Source organism: Lepisosteus oculatus, chromosome 7 (assembly GCF_040954835.1).
Source record: "Lepisosteus oculatus isolate fLepOcu1 chromosome 7, fLepOcu1.hap2, whole genome shotgun sequence".
Lineage (NCBI taxonomy): Eukaryota > Metazoa > Chordata > Actinopteri > Semionotiformes > Lepisosteidae > Lepisosteus > Lepisosteus oculatus.
In genome coordinates, this window is record NC_090702.1 from 12,140,756 (window position 1) to 12,157,267 (window position 16,512).

Here is a 16,512-nt window from a genome sequence, read left to right on the forward strand (position 1 = left end):
GGAGAATCTTATTTGAGCAGTTCCTGAAATATATATGTCAGGAAGTGTTGACAGGTCATTGAGCAGCCACAGTGTCAATAGTGGTAGAAAGACTAAGCAGGATTAAGACTGAGGAGAGGGAGAGAGTAGGAAATGAATCAGTGAGAATCAGTACCAGAGAATTTAATTGATTGTGAGGAGTGAAAGTCAGAATGGAGGGAGTTCATTGCCAAGTGCAGAAAGAAGAAGAAAATGGAGTGGCGGCAGTGAAGCACCTGCTTGAGGGTGTTGGAGAGAAAGGGAAGAAGGCAGACTAAAAAATACTGTAGGTCTGAAGGCCGAGGAGTAAGGGTAGTCGTTTTAAGAGAAGTGGAATGTGGGGCTCTTTAAAAGCTGAAGATAAACAGCCTAGAACCAGAGAGGCATCGAAGAGAGAGGTGCTGTGTGGGATCAGGGGCAGCAGGCTGGAAGAGGTGACTCTCAGTAGAAGTGGTAGGTTTATGGCCCTGGAGCAGGAAGGAAATGTCTGATTCAGAGTGAGTCAGAGAGGGGTGTGAAGGAGGAAGAACCAGGGGGCTGGGGGGGGGGGGGGGAGTTCTCTGAACTCCTCTGAGTAATGATAAAATTAGGAATTTCAAATGTCTTTAAGAAAGGTTTAAGCTGTAAGGGAAATTGGATGTTGTTTAATGATTTTAATTTCATACTGTAAGAGAGCCTACTGTTGGGGGAAGCACTGATAGGGAATGAGAAAGTGAAGGTAGCTGATGAAGTGAAAATCAGGGAGCTTAACTGAGCAGTTCAGATGCCTGAATACTGATCAGAAAGAATCTCCTTCGAACAAAGGCTAACAAGCACAATTTTTAGAGGACCCAGGAACCTCTAGAGAAAGTGAAGGTGCGTCCCCATCCAAAAAATAAGATCTTATTGGGGATTAATTCACTACATGTGAATGTGACTGGCGATGTCAGATGTGAACAGTGGACTGGACTGTGCTATGGTGGTTAGAGCTGCAGCCTCACAGCTCTTGTATCCTGGGTTGAGACCAGCTGAAGGAACCCTCCATATGGAATTGACATGTCTTTCCCAGTCAAATATGGTTTTGCCAGGTGCTCCAGGTTCTCCCCTACATTCAAAAATATATTGGCTGGGTTAACTAGTGTCTTTAAATTGTCATTATGTGTTTGTGTGTGTACCCTGAAATGGACAAGTGTCCCATCCAGGGTGTTGTCCCAGTGTGTGCTCAATGCTTCCAGGACAGGCTCTGGAAAGGTGCAGTCTTCATCAGGATGAGGAGCCTTATGATAATGGAATGCCAACTTTTACATTCTTACATTTTTATTTAATCAATTTGTGCATCCCTTTTACTATTTTTTCTCACAAAATCTGCATTTAATGATTAAGGAGCAGACAAGGAGTGGGTATTGTTCCTTTTCAGTACACCCCCAGAGTGTTACAGAATGCTTTTTATGTTGCATAACCAATCTGAATCAAATAAATACTTGCCTGAATGTAACTTTCATTCTCTCATGTTTTGTGGGAGCAGTTCATACTCTGTTTGAGCCTCATTGTAATATTTTAATATATTTGCATTATCAAATGGAAGCTGCCCACGCCAACACATCACATTTGTTTGGTAGTCTACGTATAAAATTTAAGTTTGGAGTGTAGTTTCAATTGTACTTGCTATGTGGATGTCAAAAAGTATACCAGAAAGTAAGAGCATGTGGGTGTACATTTCACAGATTGCCATTTGTAAAGAGTTATTCTATTGCTGTTGTGCTGTTTCAGTGGAAAAAAAATCAGTTTACAATTTTCAGGTGCTATTGTGTAAATTATGTAAAGCAAGCAAGGTTCAAGAGGCAAGTGAACATTTACATGTTTATGTGTTGTTTTGCTTAGCCCAGGAATAACTCAAACTCTCTTGACAGTCAACTTTGAAAGTCCATTCCAGTTTACAATATATATTTTGATGTTTATGATCGCTGTGCTCACTTTACAAATTTCAGTTCCAGCTTTGATAATTATTGCCTGATGTTTATAAAAGATTGCAGTTAATCACCAAGCATTCTGGGCTACTTCTTTAATTTTTTGGATCTGGGGTTTTAGTGTTTAGTTATCAACAGATTTTAATGTAAGACAGGAATATTTCAAATGAAAACTATGAATTATAGTTGTGCTTGGGGAATCAGCTTAATTAATTTTGTAACTGATATAAGTTATTCATGAATGTCCTGAGTGTGTCAGTCATAGAGATATCAAAACTTAACTGATGTTTTCATAAGAAGTAACTGCATTAAAGACTCTTACAACCCTCCCCTTGCAGAAGCTTGTTACCCATAATATAAAGGCTATCAAAAGAGTCATAGATGTGTCACAATTATGAATGTAAGTTCTGATATGAACATACCAGGAAATATGAAAAAAATATTCTTTAAGAATGCTACAGTTTAATAGATAGAATATGTAATGAATATAGGAACTGTCAGAAATGAGAGGAGGCCATGTGGCCCATCTAGCCAATATGGCAGTAATTACTTAATTGAACCGTGGATCTCCTCCAGCCAAGCTTCAACTGCAAACCTTTGTAGCTTGTTCCCACAACTCTCTGGATGAAGAAAAGCCTTGTGTTCTCAGTTTTAAATGCACTTTCATATGGTTTTCGTGTCCTCTTCTGGTTCATTCTGAAGAATTCCAATGGGTTGACTATCAATGCCCTTGAGGACTTGCTGTTACAGTCCCCGCAGCCCACCACCAGAGGGCACCTCAACCGCTGGTGCCTACTTCATCCATTCAGAAGAGGTGTAGATCTAGCAGACAGCATTAGCCAATCCCTGTTTGCCTGGTGTCTTTACGTCACTATGCCTCCCCTCCCCAAGCCTACTTAAACCTTGCTTTTGGTACAAACTTTGCTCAGTATTGTTTTCAACACCTTGAGCTCTCCTTCTTGTCTTCTGCTATACAGTATTTGCCCTGGGCTTCTTGCTTATTTCGGCCTGTCTCTTGACCTTGATTTTTGGGTCTTGTCTTTGGTGCTTTATACTGAATCTATCTCCTGGTTATTTGGACTTTTCCTGGCTTTCAGACTCCAGCCCTGGACTTCCCTATTTTACTGGTTTTCTGATTTTCTGCTCCATGTGATCAGCCTAACACTTGCAATTCTTGTGTCAAGTTCCCTCACAATTTTCCCTTTTCAAAACTAGAAAGATATGTTCCTTCTGCCTGTGTTGGGCATTCCTGTAAGACCTGGAATGTATCTGGTTTCTTTTGTCTGGACTGATTCCAGAGCAGCAATATATTTTCCATAACATAGTGACAAATATTGTGACCAAGATTCTATATGAGGGTTTACTAGTTCATTATACCATTTTAAAATAATGTTTATTTATATTATTTCTGATTTAAATCTTAAACTTTTTTTAATGGTTTCCCCACATTGTCATCATAAATAATGCCGAGCTAATTCAGTCTTTTTTATAAGAAGCCTATTTTGTCTCAGTGTTTCCCATTTTGTATTTATAGTTTATGTTTTTGCTATCTGCATATAAAACCCTGCACTAAATATCATCTCCCCAATGTTTGCCTAGCTTGAAGATTATCAAAATTTATTTTACTGCTCTATATTGTTTGCCAATCCTTATTTGGTATCATCTGCAAATTTGACTAATTACTCTACTAATTACTCTACATCATCCCAGTTTGGGGTGATATAAAGTACCTTTATCTGTTTATCTCTGTTTTTTATTTTTTAATCAAATCTTGGTCCAAACACCTCTTTTACTGAATGCTTCCAGCATTTACTCAAAAATAATTCATCTTTTGTGGGAACTTGATCAGAAGTCATCCAAAAATCTAAATACTCCTTATTATTTGCTCTGTATGTATCTGTTAGTTGCTTGTTCAGAAAATTCTATCAAATTGGTTTTCAAATTGATTTTCAATATCAAATTGAAAATCTACCTTTTCTAAATCAATGTTGACTAATCCGTCAAATCTAATTTCCTTTTACAATAGATGATTCTCTAATTTGTTCTAATAATTGTTTCCTTAACCTCAAACTCGTCGGTCTGTAGTTACTTAATTCTGTCTTGTCACTGTTCTTAAAGGGCACTACATGAGCACTTCTACAGTCCATGAGTGCTATGCCAGTCTTGTACCACTTTGGAAACAGTTGCATTATTGGCTTTAAAAATAACATATTTTTTATAATGAGTAGAATTGCTAAAATATCATCAGGTCATGGGGATTTATTAATCTTGAGTGATTCTAGTACTTAAAAACGTTTATGCCATACTATTCAATGCAGAACATTGTCCTCTCTCTGCCTGAAGGGTGTTATTAAATTCTTCCTTAGTGAGCACCTGAATGAAACACTTATTCAGTACATCAGCCATTTCCATGTCATTTTCTAGATTATTGTCCTAGTTACATTTTACTTATGTAATTTTCAGTTCACTATTAAACAGAAATTGTAAAGCCATAAATGTACCAGGAGATGTAATGTAACCACATAATACATTTAAAGTCTTGACAAAAAAGATTTGTTGGGCAAAGTATTGAGTCAATACAGCAAAACCCCAGCTCTTTTAAAGGTAATTTAACTCAGTATTGCTTAACCACTTGTGTTGAACACAGCTTTAAGTGATTTATGGAACATTAAGACTCATTTTAGTTAAGCATAGCTCATGATTCGTAGTGGGAACTATTAGTTCATTCTAGATGACTTTTGAAACCACTTCCCAAGTAGAATGTCTGTAATGTGATGTGCTACAATATAATTATAATCTACACAAAGACATGGCATTCTACAAGTCTTCTATAGTCCGAAGCTCAAGGGAACCATGAGAGGTGATGTCATTCTCTGTGATACTGCGTGAAGATGTTATAGCACTCAGAGAAATATTTATAAAAAGCTATTTACATCTGTATTTTTCCACAGAATGCGTGATTGATAGTGCCGTTGAAGAATTGCTGTATTACTCATTGTATCCATTCCCACAAAAACACAACATGCCTTTTGGACTAATATGCTTTTTTTCACAAACTATAGCAATTGGACTAAGTGTAACTGGCAAAAGTTACTTGATAAAAATATTTTTGTCATATTTCTACATTCACTGCATTCATTTTTAAAACGGGACAAATTAGTTAACATTCATAACATTATTTAATTGTCCATCCATTTTCTTATCACTTCATCCAGTCCAGTTACAGGGGAGTCAGAGCCTGTCCGTGCAAGCAACATGCCCAAGGCAGGATACACCAGTATACCAGGATACTTGGGACACCAGTCCGTTTCAGGGCAGACAAACACAAACAAACACACCAGGTCATTCCTCAGAAGCCATTTACCCTACCTTTAAAGTATGTCTTTGTACTGTGGGAGTAAACTGGAGCACCTGTAGCAAACGCATGTGAACATGCAGAGAACATACAAACTCCAAGCAGATAGAATTTCAGGTCAGGAATTGGACCCAGGGAGCAGCGCTGAAAAGCAGCAGTACAAATCACAGCATGACCGTGCTGTCCAACTATTTAACATAACTATTCTTAATCAAAACATGAATGCTTAAACTGAGCTCACTTTTATAGATGAAATATGTTAATGTCAGTAAAAACTGTAAACAATGATAAAAGCTAAATTAAACTAATTTCACGAGCATTCAACCTCCTGAATCAATACTGGGTGAGCAACACATACAGCTGGAAGAGTTTTTGGGTCTCTACCAATTTCGAACATGAGGGTGGTGTAGTTTTCAAGTAGGTAATATGCCTTTTTGTTAAAGCACTCTAGTGTAGCTTTGGCCTTGTTTTTTGGGCCATTGTGCTGGTGAATAGTGAATCTTCAATCCAGTCCCTACTGATAAGAAGCATCCCAGTAACATCATGCTGCAACCACCAAGGTTGGCCACTTTCCCACATAGGCCAGTTTTGTGGAGTGACTGGGATATTGTTGAGTTATAGACACTTTCTGATTTTCATCTCAGCTATTGAACTCTATTTCAGTGTCATTTCTAGCCAATTTCAACCTGGCTGTCCAGTGTTTAAAATGTACTGTACTACCTAAATGAGAGATCTAACAGAGGCAGGTGTATGCTGAAGTCATATTATTGTACCCACACTTCCAACTAATTTGGCAGCTTGCCACACCACTTATGCCCTTGAATTAATTTAGGCTTGCCATGGCAAAAGGAGTGAAAACATATGCAATCAGCATATTTTCATTTTTGATTTTTCTTTTCAGCTTTTGCTAAATTTGAACGTCTTTCACCCATAAAAGTGTTCACTTTGAACATTCAAGTGTATACATCATTTCTAATACAGAAAATGGAATATCATTGGAAGGGGTGCTTACTTTTTCAAGGCATGCTATATTAAGGCATTCATATATATTTAAACAATGATTTCTGAATAGTACTGTCGACATTGTTCTGACATTCACTGCAATGGATCACTTCTTTCTCCTCTTTTTTTCTAAAATTAGCTATCTTTCTAAAAGACTGCAAAATCTTTTCTTCATGGGAAGTGGATCATTTTCTGTCTTTTTTTCACATTTATACTAAAGCAGCTCTTTTGTTAAATGCCGAACTGTTTTTTTTTTAAAGGAACAATACAAAAGATGCTTTCAGAGTCAGATAATTGGTTCAAACCCATCTTACTTGTGTTCAATAGCCTCTAACAAAGTTTCAGGGTTGACTTTTTTTTATAGCTTGCAGCTTCTTGTTGCAGCTTTCAGTTCTATCCATAATGGACATTATATGTTATTATGTCATATGATTGAGATTTGTTTGGTAGATATTTTGAGCATATTCTTTGGAACAATGTTGTTTTAATGTAAATCTATTTGGCAATATTTCTAGAAATAGAATAAAGATCAGATTTATTCTGAAACACATACCTACCGTTCTACCTTCTGGGAGGATCTTGTACAAAGACTAAGCATTTTCTTCCTTTATACCTAACAGCATTCAATTGGTGAACAATTAAAAAAATGTTTACATTATCTTATTTTTGTTGTTATTTTAGACTATTTTACAAGCTAATTGTTTGTTTTTAATTGTATGCTACTGGAAGAGTATTATGATATTGTACAGTTGTTGTATTGTATTATTGTCGTATATGTTATATGTTTATGAGCTCTTGATGTGCAAGACAAATTCCCTTAGGGGCAATAAAGGTTAATTCAATGCAATTTATATAGTGCCTTTAATTACCAGAACAAAAACAGGCTGCAATAAATTGTCTGATTTCCTGTCTTCAACAAACTAGCAAGGGATTGTACTGTATGTGAAGACTGCAAGCTGTGTTAAATAAAAGGTTAGTCTGACCATTTTGTAGCTGTGTGTAATTTTGGAAAGCACTAGGGAAGAACACCAGCCACCCATCAGTTCAGTCATTTATTTCCTGGGTCTTAAAAACTAAAGAGAATGGTTGAAGAAAGAAAAATGTCTTCTAACAAATACACAAAAGAGAAGATTACAATGAATTTGCAGGGGTAAAAGTCCTACTCCATAGTCTTTGTTTTGTGTTTTCTTTTCAGTGGCAGTTTAAAGTGTCAGCTCTTTCTTGGTTTTTGGTTATAGATGTTTTGTTCTCCTTGTAATGGAAGAAACTGAATTTCTTTTTTGTCTCTTTCGTCCCACTTATGTACAACACAATGGCAGCAGTGACGTGGTGTTGATCTGAGATGTCCATGTTTTAAAAGCTGACATCCTCTTTTCTAGAAACTTTTTATCAAGACAAGGTTCTACTTGAGATAGTGTGAAGAGTTGTCTTTTATATTTTCAGTACAACTAGATGACAAAAAGGCATTCCACCTCCTTTTGAGTGCCTCAGAACCTGTTTATTGTAGTATGAAGAGGGCTAGTTATAAGTATTCTATAGTGAATAACAGTGCATACAGGTACATACCGAATAGACTATTATTTAGCCCAATGTGACAAAAATCCCAAATGAGAGCAAGTCATGTGGTGTTACTTCCTATAAACTAATCTGTAAACCAATAAAAAGTATCAACCATCTATTTAAAAAAGTAAAGTAGAAAGAGAACAATGATGTTCAAAAAACAATGTTTTCCAGGGACACAAAGCCTTTGCTAAAACATACTGTGGTACCCAGTAACAACCATGATGTTGTGGCATGTGACAGATTGCTCTTGAAAGTTTAGATGGTCACAGTTGTGCTTCATTTTGTCAAGATATTGTATAATCATATATGATTCATGTGTTGATATTGTATTTTATTGTGTTTTATTGTACTTTCAGCTCAGTTTCATTTCAGAACATGATAAACATCTTAAGGATTTACTATATAACTGAATACAACCTTGCCAGGTAGTGTATGTTAGTTTCTAGAGTTTACTTGTGAATTTCACAGAAACATACTTACAGTATGGTAGCTAGTTACTGTATAAGTTAGGCTACACTGCAAAGACCTTCTCTTGACTTGGTTCTTGCAAGTCTTTTTATTTATATTACTGTGGCAGGTATAAACTGGGTGGCAACTCGCCAACAATGGATTAACATTTCACTCTATACAAATTAATTTTTTCAAATTAAATGAAAGACCAAAATAAAATACAGTACCTAATTGATAAAACGGAACTGCATCATGGATCATCAATATTAAAAATAACATACCAGAAAATTGTTCAGTTTGAATTACACCTGTATTCCTTCCTTTAAAATACATTTAACCTGTTTTTACAAATGAAAAGGGGGAACGAATATAAGAACAGTTAAAAATTAGAGTTTCTACCTTTTGACTAGTCTAGTCTGTTTGATAATTAGTAGCTAATTGATCTGAGGATCTGATACCTTTACTGGAAAGAAGCCAGGGTATTGTCTTCTACAGTGTGGCTTGTTCAATACTCCCACAACTCTTTGAGTAAAGAAGTGTTCCATGCTCTTGGTTTTACATGAGCTTCCACATTGTTGCCACTTGTGTCCTCTGTTTTCTGTTTCACTGCTTATTCTGAAGAGGTCTGCTGAGTTCGATGACGCCTCATAATTATCTTTGTTTAAGATTAAGAAGGTTAAGTTCTTTAAGACTGACAGTAAAGAATATTCTGTACACAACATTCTAAATTAGGTCTTGCATTGTAATTTTAAGATAACATCCCTTAAAGTAATGCTTTTAGTTACATATCCTAGCATTTTATTTCCCTCTTAATTACTTCCCCACATTGTCTAGAACAATAAAAGAAGTAGCCTCTTCAAGTTCACTGTAATATCTGCTTCCAACACATTAAGCTTATTCTTTGAAGTATCTGCAATTTTCAAGGCATTTGTTGGCAAAATCAATGACATTTATCTGAGGGTTTGAATCCTGGCTGCACAGATGGGTAACCAGGAAATTACTCTGATTTTGCGGTTATTAAACTATATGAATAACATATCACACTCCTCCAAAGCGTTTTCATTTCCTCTCTGTCTGATACCTGATTGTGAAAAGATAATTATCTTTTGCTTTATAATTACCATATTATTTTTTAAAATCCTGTTCAGTATTTGCTAAGCATAAGTGATGGAAATAACTCCTCTGGCTTTGAAAGATTTCATCAGTGGGTCATAGAGATGATACTGACTAATTGTCAGGTTCAGTTATATAATGATCTACAATAGAAACTCAACAGGATGTGTAATAAAATTGAAACATGCAGAAATATAGAGTAACATGGACACTCTTCAAGTATGCTTGGTGATTGGTTATTATGCTCCTACTACTAGATGTGAGAAAAGGAAGGTGATTTTGTAATGAAATCATATCTTTATAAATAAAGATACATGAAAGCTTAAGTACTTGGGGGAACTTAGTCTTAAAAATTATAATTCACTAGGAATAACAATACCTAAGTGTGCTGAAAATATTTATTGAGCGGTTTAGTCATAGTCAATTTGATCTTACCAACTTGGGTGAGTCCCAACCTCCTGGCAGTAGGAAGAGGAGACTAGGACTCCCATAAGATAAGATCACTTTATTGGCCATGTAGGGGTTTTGTGCATTTACTGGGACAATTATCAATTGTATCAGTAAGTCACAAAATGATTCTTTGATGGCTATTAGAAAACTGACCTTACGGGACAGCTCAGCAACACACACACACACAGATACTCACAGACGAGAATACATTTATTAATACATAAAATGTCATATACTGTAACATCACAGATCTTAAGAGTGAGGGTTAGCAGAATACAAAAGGTATACAGTATATTCAATCACGAAGAGTTACAAACCAAGAGGGACATACATTCAGTATACCATTCATTTATACCGTTTCAGAAATGAACTTTGATTACAACTGTACACTAGATACTCAGAGGCAAGTACATCATTCATAGGAATTAAACTGATATCAACTCAGGTTGAGGTAACAATTGAATTCTCGAGCTGTAATGCAGAATGTTGAATACTCATCCAATCTGTTGCTGCATCCAATCAGCGTCCTCTGGCCTTGTGCCAGGCAGTCCTGGTTCGGCATGAGGTGGGTGAGAAGGAGGGACAGATTCCTGCTGCGACGCGCTGGCAGAGGGCTCTCTGAAGACCGGCTAGTCAGTACTGGCTTAACTAGCATAGATTGTGCACAAGAAAAGTGACTGCGGGTCCAAGCAAGTCACACCCTTTAGACGGGAAGATGACTGGTTCATTCCCGATGTAGCACTAGTCCTGAATACTGATATTCAGCTGTCGACAGTTCCAACCGTAGTTCACTCGTTGATCAGGCGAGCGTTCGTGGTGGGTACCAGTGGTTCATGAGGCTTGCTGCTGGGCAGATCCTTTGGTTACACGCGGGTGACCTCCATTATTGACTCTTAGAACATCATAAAGTCCCGGCACTCGGACCCACTGGCCTTTACGTGATTGTCCAAGATGAGTCTGAGAATGTCCTGGAGGAGCCACTTTCTGGGCCTTGTGCTGGCTGTTTTATCTGGCTGAACTACATTCGTTCATTGGTTGAATGTTTCGGGGGCATTTGAGACCCACGTGGGGTTGCCCTGCCCTACAAGTTCCTGATTGGCTGATCGAGGTGGAGGATGAGTAACCATGATCTTTGACATTAGGGTTGTAAACAACCTGGGATGCGATTCTCCCAAGGTATCTCCCAGACTGTAAGGCGCCAGAGATTACCATTTATTAGGTTGACTGGTGAATCTCAGCCTTGGGAGTTGTTCCTTATCAGGAAACTCTATCAGCTAGAAAAAAACCCTTAAATGTGAACCAAATGGAATGGCCTCTCTGTATCCAGCACCACTGAGATGAGGGAGAGACAGACTGGCAAGGGAGCAGCAAACTTAATTCCTGTATTTTTAATAAGCCTTGCCACTACAGCCATATACAATTTCTTGCATTAGGAATTTCTTTTTGCATATCCCAGCCTGCTCTCCATGAGACACACAGACAGGGAGAGAAGCTTGGGGTCAGGGTGCAGTGTCAGCCATTTATACAGCACCCCTGGTGCAACAGGGGTTAAGGGCTTTGCTCAGGGGCCCAATGAAGTAAGATTCATCTGTCAGCAGCAGGATTTGAACTGGCAACCTTCCAGCCATAGGTGCCAATCCTTAGCCACAGTGCCACGGCTCTGCCCGATAAGGAGTGAGGATTGACCAAAGGGCAGATGCAAAGATGGAGATGGGGTGGAGGAGGGATGCAAAAGACGAATGCAAAAGAGAGAAGGGCTACAGAAATTATTTTTAATTGTGTAATGTGAGCAAAAGATGTCAGGAAAGATTATGATTTGGGACAGCTGAGGCTGACTGAACTTGGCTACTTTGAGCTGGCATCGCAAAGACATCCAACTGACACACTGCTTTGTAGCCTCACTTCTCTAGTGTTTTCCTAAAGGCCACACTGAATAACGTTGCCTGTATGTTACATACTGTACCGTACATATTGTGGCACTATCGATCTTATACCATGATTGTGAGCAATATGCTCATTCTTTGGGTTTATTAAAAATGATAGAGATTATCATGTAAAGTATTGTACTAGGAACAGTAATAGGTTTATTCCGTGCTGAAAAGAGAAAAAATGTTTTGGCTGTTGTGCCTTCTTCAGGTGTGAGAAAGACAGGGCAGTAAGCAAAGGTAATGTAGGATAGGAGAACAAAAGCTAGGAGAGAGGAGAAGTGAGAGGCGGTAGCAGTGGACAGATGGAGTGGCTAATCAGGTAGTGTGAAGTCAGGATAGGTGAAGAGAGGTGTGAAATGAAACCTACAATGAATAGAGAGAATTTAGAAGAAAATGAGTGTTGTTGAGAGAAGGGGAAAGGTGTGATCCTAGCGGCAGGATAATTTTAGTTTCTGTAGTCTTAGTTAAGAAAACCATCTTTGAGAACACAGAGAGTTTAGTGTGATCATGGCCGTCAGAGGTGAAATAAAAAACAATAGGCTTGGAGAAATCTTTAATCTTCACAACCCTAACATATTTCCCCAATGTAGATGGCTGGGCATTTACTGCAAGATATACAGTAAATAAGGTTGCTGGAGGTACTGTACAAGATGTCATCTGAGTGATCCGGAATCGTCCTGACGGGCCTTGAATGATTGTGGTGTTGGATATGTACTTGCAGGTGATACAGCGAGCTCTGTTGCAAGGGAAAGTGCCTGGTGTGGATGGTTGCTGAGGGCGGTAAAGGGAGCTGTGAACAAGGTTATGAAAATCAGGCGATCAGTGATATGAGATGATGGGATGGTTAGAAAAGAGGGCCTCAATGGAGGGATCATCCTGTAGGATGGAAAAGTTGTCGCTAATATTCCTGGGGATAGGAAGTGTGTCAGGGTGGTAGGGAAGCACCAAAGGAATGTAGTTGTTACGGCGGGAGTTCCTGCTCGGGTTGATGGTCCGAGGGGTGTTTTTGGCTCGGGCATGGGACCTGTCCATTACACTGTTAGAATATCCACTGTTGATGAAAAAAGAGTACGTTTAGAAGACTTGGTTCTGTAAATCAATGTCGTTGCTGCAGAGTTGTCGTAGCTGAAGGAACATAGAAAAGCGAGAGAGTTTTTAGTGTGTTTGGAATGAAATTAGCTATACAGCAGATAGTTGTTGGAATCATTGGGTTTATAATAGACTGGAGTAGAGAGTTGGGGGTAGTTGATGGAGAATTTGATGTCTAGAAATGGAATAGTAGTGGAAGATATGTTAACTGTGTATCTAAGGGACGGGTGGAAGTTGTTGAAGTGATACAGAAAGTGCTCAGCCTGGTCATTAGAGCATGTGGCGGCACCAATGCAGTCATCAATGTATCACTTGTAGAGGTCAGGGACAAAGCCAGTGTAGGAAGCGTTCTTCTACCCAGCCGACAAAAATATTGGCATAGCTGGGTCCCATTCTGGTGCCCATGGTAACTCCACTAACCTGTTGGAAAAAAAGGATATTCAGTGTGAGAACCAATTCTGAAAGGCATACAAGGATTAGGGTTGGTGGATCAAGCACTGTGCATTTGTCCAGCGTGTGCTTAAGGGCTGTAAGACTGTCATTATGGGGAATGATGGTGTAAAGAGATGTGATGTCCATGGTGAAAATGTAGCATTTGGGGCTCTGGAATTGGAAATCATTAAAAAGTTGGAGCGCGTGGTTGGTGTCCTTGATGTATGAGGGAAGACCTTCAACCAGTGGTCTCATGAGGCTGTCGAGAAAGGCTGAGACTTAAGTAGTCAGACAGTTGCATGCTGATACATTGGGGCATCCAGGGGTGTCCTTTTTTGGGATTTTGGGGAGGAGGTAAAATTGAGATACCTTGGGATGTTCAATGATGAGCCTGTTTGCCTCCTGGTGGAGCTTCCTTACTGCTGATAAGAAGGGAGATGGTGGATACCACTTTCTTTTGATAGTCAGTGGTAGGGTCCTGTTGGAGAGGGAGGTAGGCAGAAACTACCCACCTGTAGTAATGTACTATACCATATCTATTAGTGTCACCATAGGCCTTAACTTTATGTACCATTATGTACAGTATTACTTAAGTGTATAGCAGTAAGCTTATTCCCATTAACATCTTCACTGACCAAAATCTCTATACTTTGATAATAATTAAATTGTGGTTTAAACCCTTAAATTATACACCCACATTTGTTTAGTGGTAAAGAAGTATAATACATGGAAAAATATTATGTTTTTTTATTAATAATTTTTAACGAGAGTAATATGACTATCATGACATGATGGTGGCAATGACTGAGTAAACATTACCCACGGCTGTTTTTTTTGTACCAAGTTTCTGAAATAAAAAAGCTGAAAATATATTATAAAGAGCAAATGTATCATTAAACTTCTAAAGTAATACCAGCAATTTAATTCCAGTAAAATAAAGTGTTTTAAATCAAAACAAGAATCCATCATCATGTGCTGTTTGCTGTCATAATTTTCTTCTATGCAATAAAAACTAACATAGGAAAGCTTTCATTTTTCATTAACACTTACACTGTATATCTGTGTTAATTACAGTTTTAAATTAGGTCAAATAATTAAGTCGTCTTCTTATTATTTAGCCCATAGAATTACCCAAGAGGTGCATCTTATAAAAAATACAAATGGGATCCAAAGGACCCTAAAACCTATTGTGAGAACTGACAGATGCAGTCCTAGCAGTTTCTCGGTGGTCTCTGTCTGGGAGGGATTTACAACAGGTGCATGAGCTGTAGAAGTTACACGCACAAAGAAAAGGGGGGGGGGGGGGGTGTTGTGTATTTCCTTTTGACCCCTGGATGACCCCAATCCCCTTCTCCGAGTGGACGTGGAGACAAGAGTGAAGCCACAAACCGGGAAGCAAATCAGCCGGATTACAGCCTAAAGAGCAGGACCACACAATTTTCACCGGTAAGCCGTTAGATGCAAGCAGGAACTGCAATGCTGAGCGAGTTTAAATACCGTGCTGTTTGGAAATGAACACGCTTGTTGATTTAAAAAAATACAATGTAAACCTTGAGGATAGGACGCAGATGAGCGGAGTTGCGTGTTCTTTTTGTTTTCTGGGGGGGGGGGGGGGTAGGAATGTATGTACTGATTCAGATAAGTTTGAAAAAAGAACCTTATCGTATGATTGAAAAGATCACTAAAAGGGCATTGCAGTGCTTAAATCAGAACCACGGTGTTTTTTTTATGTACAGTAGTGACGCATCATGAACAGACAGTGCACTTGTTTGCACACGATGGAGGCGCTGTCCAAACTAAGCTGTTTCATGAAGTGAAAACTACTTACCGGTGATGTACCAAAACAAAAACCTCAGACTCGTGCATAACTTGCATATGTGTGAGAGAATATGGATGGTCTCGAAAGCTAGCAATCAGACGCTTTCGGCAGTTCAATTTCGTTGTAGCCTGAGGACTGAGCCGAATAAATCACAACTTCGCCAGTAAACAAGCCGTGCATACTGTAGGTTTAAACATTTTGCTCACTATTAAGACAACATGGGGGAATTCATGCACTTCCTCTATAATGTGATTCCGAAAATGATTAGATTGTCAATTCGTATTTTTCTTTTCGTTGAAAAGCTCAGTAAAAATGAAGTAAGATGCATGGTGCTTTATAAGTGTTAGGCGTCTTTAAAAGTGGAGGAAAAGTATGCTTAACTATTATTGCAGGCTTTACGGAAAATGTCACACGAATGTCCTGTCATCATATATATATGCTGATAATTACGGAAATACATGAGGATAACGCCTTTAACAGACTTGAGAAATGTGAGAAAAAGCGAATTGAATATTTGTAAGTTATTTGTGTTGAAATTGTTAGGAGTATTAGAAATAATATAGGAAAAAGTCAATCCTGATTGAGGGGATTGCATGCATCTCTCCTTAATATTTTATTAAGAATTCTTAATATTAATTTTATTTAAGAAATCTGTCCAAAGTACTGTCATTTTTTTAGTTAACAGGTCAATCTTTGTTTTTTATTAAAGATTTATGCTTGCTGTTCTTTCTGTTCCTTAAATTTTTAAGTATTAATTCAAACTTAACACAAAGCCCATAATAAAAACGTTCAGTGAAATTATTTTAGCACTCCTTGAAGGTTCTTTGGCCAAAATCAGTGCTTGGTGCAGTTTATCAGATCAGTAGGCAGAGAAAATTATCACCACAGGAATATTAATTGGATGGGATGTAACAGGGGGTCACTGATGTCAAGGTGAGACACGTGTCTAAAGTCTAATGTGTGCATGCAGCAATGGCAGTATATCCCTGCCTTTGAGGGGTTAGAACATTGTTCTGTCTGGTGACAATAAGTTTTCAGATTATTGGTTGCAAAATGTTGGATGGATAGTTGTGGGCTTTAAGATTATCCAGTACATAACCAAGGCTTGTTTAGAAATAAGCAATTTCTAAACAAGCCCGCAACATCAAGTTTTCAATCGGAAGATTTGTCATTATTCTGACCCACTTGAAACCAGTTGTGAAGTTTTTGAAGATAATTATTTTGTATGTAATTATTATCCATAGTATGACTGTGGTGAGCTGTAAGATACTAAGGTGATAACACAGTCATCCTGATAACCCCAGTTCGTAGTATTAATACCAGTTGTCCTAACATGGTCTAACAGAA

At 38.1% G+C, this 16,512-nt stretch overlaps 1 protein-coding gene across 2 annotated transcripts in view; it reads left to right on the top strand.

Annotated features, from left to right (window-relative positions):
• Nucleotides 1-14,528: 14,528 nt before the first annotated feature.
• Nucleotides 14,529-16,512, top strand: part of tspan11 (tetraspanin 11) — a 110,750-nt gene continuing 108,766 nt past the window's right edge. Inside the window, exon 1 of one of the 2 annotated variants that reach the window (XM_015353149.2) lies at nt 14,529-14,792. The gene's annotated coding sequence lies outside the window, so the exon portion shown is untranslated. The remainder of the gene's footprint in view (nt 14,793-16,512) is intronic. The other variant, XM_006633745.3, reaches the window with a different exon arrangement.